This window comes from Chrysochloris asiatica, unplaced genomic scaffold (genome assembly GCF_000296735.1).
Source record: "Chrysochloris asiatica unplaced genomic scaffold, ChrAsi1.0 scaffold00544, whole genome shotgun sequence".
Classification (NCBI taxonomy): Eukaryota; Metazoa; Chordata; class Mammalia; order Afrosoricida; family Chrysochloridae; genus Chrysochloris; species Chrysochloris asiatica.
Genome location: NW_006409062.1, coordinates 385749 through 391747, shown reverse-complemented (window position 1 = coordinate 391747; position 5999 = coordinate 385749).

The window sequence follows — 5999 nt, the reverse complement described above, 5'->3', positions numbered from 1 at the left end:
GAGAAACCAATGAACAGATACCAAAAAATGAATGTCCACACCTGTATCTCCTCAGTTCTGTCAGGAATTCATGGCTGCTCTGATCCTTCCCCCACTTGGTCTCTCCCAAGATGGCAGCTCTGGGAATAGCTGAGCGTCTTGAATTAGAAAGCAATGGATTTCTTGATTCTGCTACAAATTCCCCTAGCTGTAAGCCTTCCAGTCTTCTAAATATTCCATTATATGTGATTCAGAGTTCTAGCACCATCCCCTGAGCCTGCTTGGCCCGGTATTCTGGGTTGTTGGTGATGGAGCTCCTCACTGTACGTTTACCTGATCTGCCATCTATCTCAGTGACATAGATTACATTCATTCACTGCCCTCTAAGTTTCCTATAATTGAATAGCACAGAATTATTTGAGGAAGGGTTACAGTGCCCTCCATGCATTGTTGTGGTTAAGTGTTATCGAGTTGGTTCCAACACACAATGACCCTGTATAGGGTTCTGAGGAATTGCTGGTGAGAGATGGAAACACCACCTTCAGAAGTATGTTGACGTAGATGGAGGATATGTGGAGAAATAATTGCTTTACATTTTGTAATTTTTTGTTTAATAAAGATTGCTATGATTTTACAGCAGTACTTTTTTTTACATATCCACATATAAAGACAAGTTGACTTGCTCTTATAAATTTGATCCCATGTAGATAGATAGTTCTTCAAAGGAGTACACAATGCTCAAGGCAGATATTCTTTATTAAGTAAGCCAAATTATTGTTTTGCAAAGAAATTTGGAAGACAGATACCTGGCCAACTGACTGGAAGACATCCATGCTTGTGCCCATTCCAAAGAGCGGTGATGCAGAAAAATGCAGAAATTATAAGTAACTAATATCATATACAAGTAAAATTTTTCTGAAGATAATTTCAAATTGGTTGTAGCAGCACATTGACAGGGAGTTGCCAGAAATTCTATCTGGATTCAGAAGAGGATATGGAACTAGGGATATCAGATGGATACTAGATGGCTGAAGAAAACCAGAAAGACATTTACTTGTGTTTTCTTGATTATGCAAGGCATTTGTCTGTGTGGATCATAACAAACTGTGGATAACATTTTAAAAAAAGTTTTCATTGTGAATTGAGTGATAGTTTACATGGGAGAACATCAGCTTTACATTCATCCTATTGTATTTCATTTCATTGACATGATTACAGTGCCTTCCATGCATCATCGTTCAACAGCATTTGCTTCCATTCCCTCTGGGTTTTTGTTTGTTTGTTTGTTTGTTTGTTTTTGATGTACATAGAAGCACTCAGGAATCTATTACCATTCAAACAACCAAAAGGCATACACTGCAAGCCTGTCCCCTGGTCATCAGCACACAAGCCCTCTCCCTCCTTGAGTTTAGAGTCCCTAGCCACCCCATCTCTCCACATCATCATCTCTGTATCCATCTCTGTCTGGCATTGCAGCTTTTCTGGGTAGGGTCCTGCACTCAGCTCTTCTCCTTTGATGGTCCCAGGGTCCTCAGCTCCTGTAATGCAAGATTAACCACTCCCCTCCTTTTGTTATAAAATATCTACTTTTACACTTGCAACAATCGCAATCAGTATTGATAGCAATTATTCACTATTGAACCACAAGAGTCTTATCCCCATCTCCTTTCACCAGCCCCATCTAGACAGGTTGGAAACCATTCAGTAGAGTTTCTACCTTCCCCCGCACCCTCTGAAACTAAGCTCCTTCTTGAAAACTTGTAAGCCAGTCATTTCATGCCTTTGTAGCACCCTCATTTTGAGCAGCCAATGTCTAAGTTGCCCATCCTTGTCAACCCTGTGTACAGAGGGGGTGGGAATGATCCTTGCTGTAAAGATTCATTCCCTCTTTTAAGCTACTACAACTATGGATACAATTTTGAAGAATGGTATTTCAGAACATTTCATTGTTCTCATGTGTAACCTGTACATAGAACTGAACAAGGGAATATTGTGTAGTTTAAAATCATGAAAGGTGTGCACCAGGGTTGTATTCATTCACTATATTTAGTCTGTATGCTGAGCAAATAATGCAAGGAACTGGAGAATATGAAGAAGAACATGACATCAGGATTGGAGGAAGACTCATCAATAACCTGCAATATGCAGATGATACAACATTGCTTGCTGAAAGCATAGAGGATTTAAAGCACTTGCTCATGAAGAACAAAGACTTCATTATAGATTGCAATTCAATGTAAGGAAAATAATAATCTTTACAACTGGACTGATAAATATCATGAAAAATGAAGAAAAGATTGAAGTTGTCAAGGATTTAATTTTACTTGAATCTGCAATCAAAATTCATGAAAATCAAAACATGTATTGCATAGGGTAAATCTTCTGCATGAGATCTCTTAGGACCAAAATGGGTACTTAGAGAAATACAGTGTTTATGACCCTAACTGTGGTTTTTTTCATTCACCTCAGATGAATGTGAAAAATGGCCAGTGAATAAGAAAGACTGGAGAAGAATCGATGCATTTGAATGATGGTGTTGGAGCAGATTATTGATGGTGGACTAGGCAGAAAGACTGTATGGACCTTCTGCACCAAGATATGGAAAACCAAATGAAATAGATGCAGATAATAGTCCTGGAATCCTGAGCTTCAGATGAAGGGACAGAGAATGTTTATTAGGAGAGAAAGAACTGAGCAGACACGGCAAAAAAAAAGGAAACAGATTAGTAATCTGTGTGATGGCTCACCAGGCACTGATCAGCTTTTGAGAGCAGTTTCAGAGACAAGAAAACTTATTGGCATTGTAGAAACATACTGGTTACTCAAGGAGGTAAAGGCGTGATTCTTTTACTTGTTAACCACACCTCCTGGTGACCAAAGGTGAGACTGGACCCATGCACATACACCACCAGGGAAGATCCTGCTTACCCAGTAGTTGGAGCCACAGGGAGGTGAGTAACTCAGTTGTGAGCACCATTAAAAGAGGGGGAAGCTAGCCACATTCAGATGGGCTATGCTCCAAATCAGCAGAGCTGGCCCTGTATAAGCCTGGACTAGCCTTCACTAAGAGAAGCAGCTGAACAAACATGAGTGTAGGTGTGTATGCATGTGGGAAGACTGGTGATCTGTGTCAGCAGGCCAGGTGCAACACAGCCAATGTGACCTTTTGCGGATGACTTTGAAGGCAAGAGGGCAGTAGGTGGTGCAGAGGCATAACTCTTACTGGTAGAGAGAAAGGGGTGAAATATTTTCTTGTACCCCACATTATCCCAGTGACCAGAGCTGTGGCTGGCGCCCACCTGTAAACACTCCCATGAAATCTTCTACTCTCTGGGTGGTCCCAGTCACGTCAAAGGGAGTGGGTAACTGTAAGCACCAACCCCAACATCTGGAACCATCTGGTTTGGGCCAGCCCTGGACAAGTGGGACCTCTCATCCTTGGCTGCCTTCTGGGATGGAAATACTCTGAATCCCCAGCTGCTTTGAGGTTTGCATGAACTACTTCTGGATTAGGTGCACAGAACAGACAACACCTAGCCCTACAGGAACTCCATCGATGGTTGAGAGAGTTATTGTCTCATCCCTTGCTCACCCAAAACACATGATTGTTCACTGGCAGAAGACCCCAGAATTTTCTCCTCTCTGGATCTGGCACCTGCTCTGGTTTTTTCCCTCTCATTGTTTTTATTTATTCTTTCTTCCTCTTCCTTGCTTGCTATGCTTTCTATTTCTGCTTTCATTTTTGTCTTCTTCTTTTCCCCAACCTCTGCTGACTCTTTCTTTCTTTTTTCTTCTTCTCTTTGTTCTTCTTCACTACTCTCTGGCTCTTTTCCTTTCACTCATTCCTCTTCCTAATTGTGTTTGGTTCTTTCCTTTTCTTTTTCTTTTGTCTCTTTTAATTTTTTAAAATTTCCTCTACCTCTTTTCTCTCTTTGGTCTTTGTATTCTTTTTGTAGTTGTTGCCTTTTTTTTCCCCCTTCTTTTTCATTTTCTTTTTGCATTATTGTTTGCCTGGTTGTTTGTTCATTTTCCTTTTCTCTCTTTTGTGTGTTTTCTCTTCTTGCCTCACCTGACAGGAGACAGCAACTGTGTCCATACAGCCCAGCCACTACCATATCCTCTACAACCCAATCCACTGGACAAGAACCAACACCAGCTGCTATACACTGGGTCAATGATAACAACAAACAGCAGTCAAATCCATTCTAAACTGAACTGCACAAACAGCAAACACAGAATGGTGCACATGATCATCCACTAGTCACACCCACCAGGGGACAGTTGGTGAGTGCCTAAGAATACACCAACACATAGTCATCAACTTAATACAAACACAGTAACACCACAATGTCTTGAAAGCAGCCGAAAATTTCTGTCACACAAGAAACAAGACAGAGTGGCTCAAACAAGGGACCAAGAGATAGAGCAAGAAAAAGTTTTTGATGGAAAAAAAGGCATTGGAACTATGTGAAAAAGAATTCAAGAGAACAATATTTAGATACTTCCAAATGATTGACAGAAAGATCAAAGAAAATGAGGACAAATTCAGGAAAAAACTATAGGAACAGTCAAACAAAATAGATAAAGGATTGGAGACAATACAAAACCTGCAAACAGAAATCCAGAAGGTTACTACTAAGATTTCAGAAATGGATGATATATTGAAAAGACAAGGAGTAGATTTGAATCAATGCAAGCCCAAATTAGTGAGTTTGAGGATAACTCTCAATACTAGCAAGCCAGAAGAACAATCAGAAAAAAGAAGGAAAAAATCTGAAGGAAGTTTCAGATTCATGTGGGACAATATTAAGAGGAAAAACTTTTGAGTGATCATAATTCCAGCACAGGAAAAGACAAAGAAAAACACAGAAAAGAAAGTCTAACAGGTGTTGGAAGAACATTTCCCTAACATCATAAAAGATGAGAACATAAACATTCAAGAAGCTGAACGAACCCAAAACAGGATAGCTTTCAAAGGAAAATCACCAAGTCATAGCATAATCAAACCTTCAAAGAGAAGGAGAGAATCCTGAGAGCAGCTCAGGATAAATGAAAAGTCTCCTACATAGGAGAAGCAATAAGATTAAGCTCTGATTTCTCAGCAGAAATCATGCATGCACAAAGGCAATTGAGAGACATGAAAGAAAAAAATCTTCCAACAAAGAATCATATATAAAGCTAAACTGTCCCTCAAACACTATGGTGAAATTAGAACACTTCCAGATTAACAGAAATTAAAGGCATTTTTAATGACCAGGCCAACTTTACAAAAAATACTAATGGGAGTCCTTTGGACTGAGAACCAAAAACAGCAGACAACAACCATAAAGTAACATACATGTCAACACCAACCAGAATTCAATCCAGATATAGAAGCATCCAAAGTAAAACAAGTGTATAAGACTGATAATAGGGAACCAAAGATACCAATTTATAATGAAGATGACTACAAAACAAAGAGAAAAGTGTAGTTACAAAACTTTAATTTCTTGAATTAAAGAGAAGCAAAGTAGAACATACCAAACCTTTGGACACAGCAAAAACATTTCTTAGAGGGTAAATTATAGTAATAAGCAAACATATCCAAAAAGAAGAAAGAACTCAAATCAACACCTTAGCATAACATCTCCACCAATTAGAAAAAGAGCAGCAAGGTGAGCCTACAGTCACCAGAAGAAAAGAAATAATAAAGATTAGAGCAGAAATAAATGAATTAGAAAACAGAAAAACAATAGTAAGAATGAAAAATATAAGAAATTAATTTATGAAAGGATTAATAAAATTGACAAACCATTGGCAAATCTGACAAAAGAAAAGAAGGAGAAAATCCAAATAACATGAGTAAGAAATAATATTTGTGATGTCACAAATGCCTTTTCTGCATCAATTGATATGATAGGTGGTTCTTTCCCTTTGCTTTATTCATGTGGTGGATTATGTTGTTGTTTTTTTCTTCTGTCAGATTTGCCAATGGTTTGTCAATTTTATTAATCCTTTCACATCTACCTGGAGGCAATCAG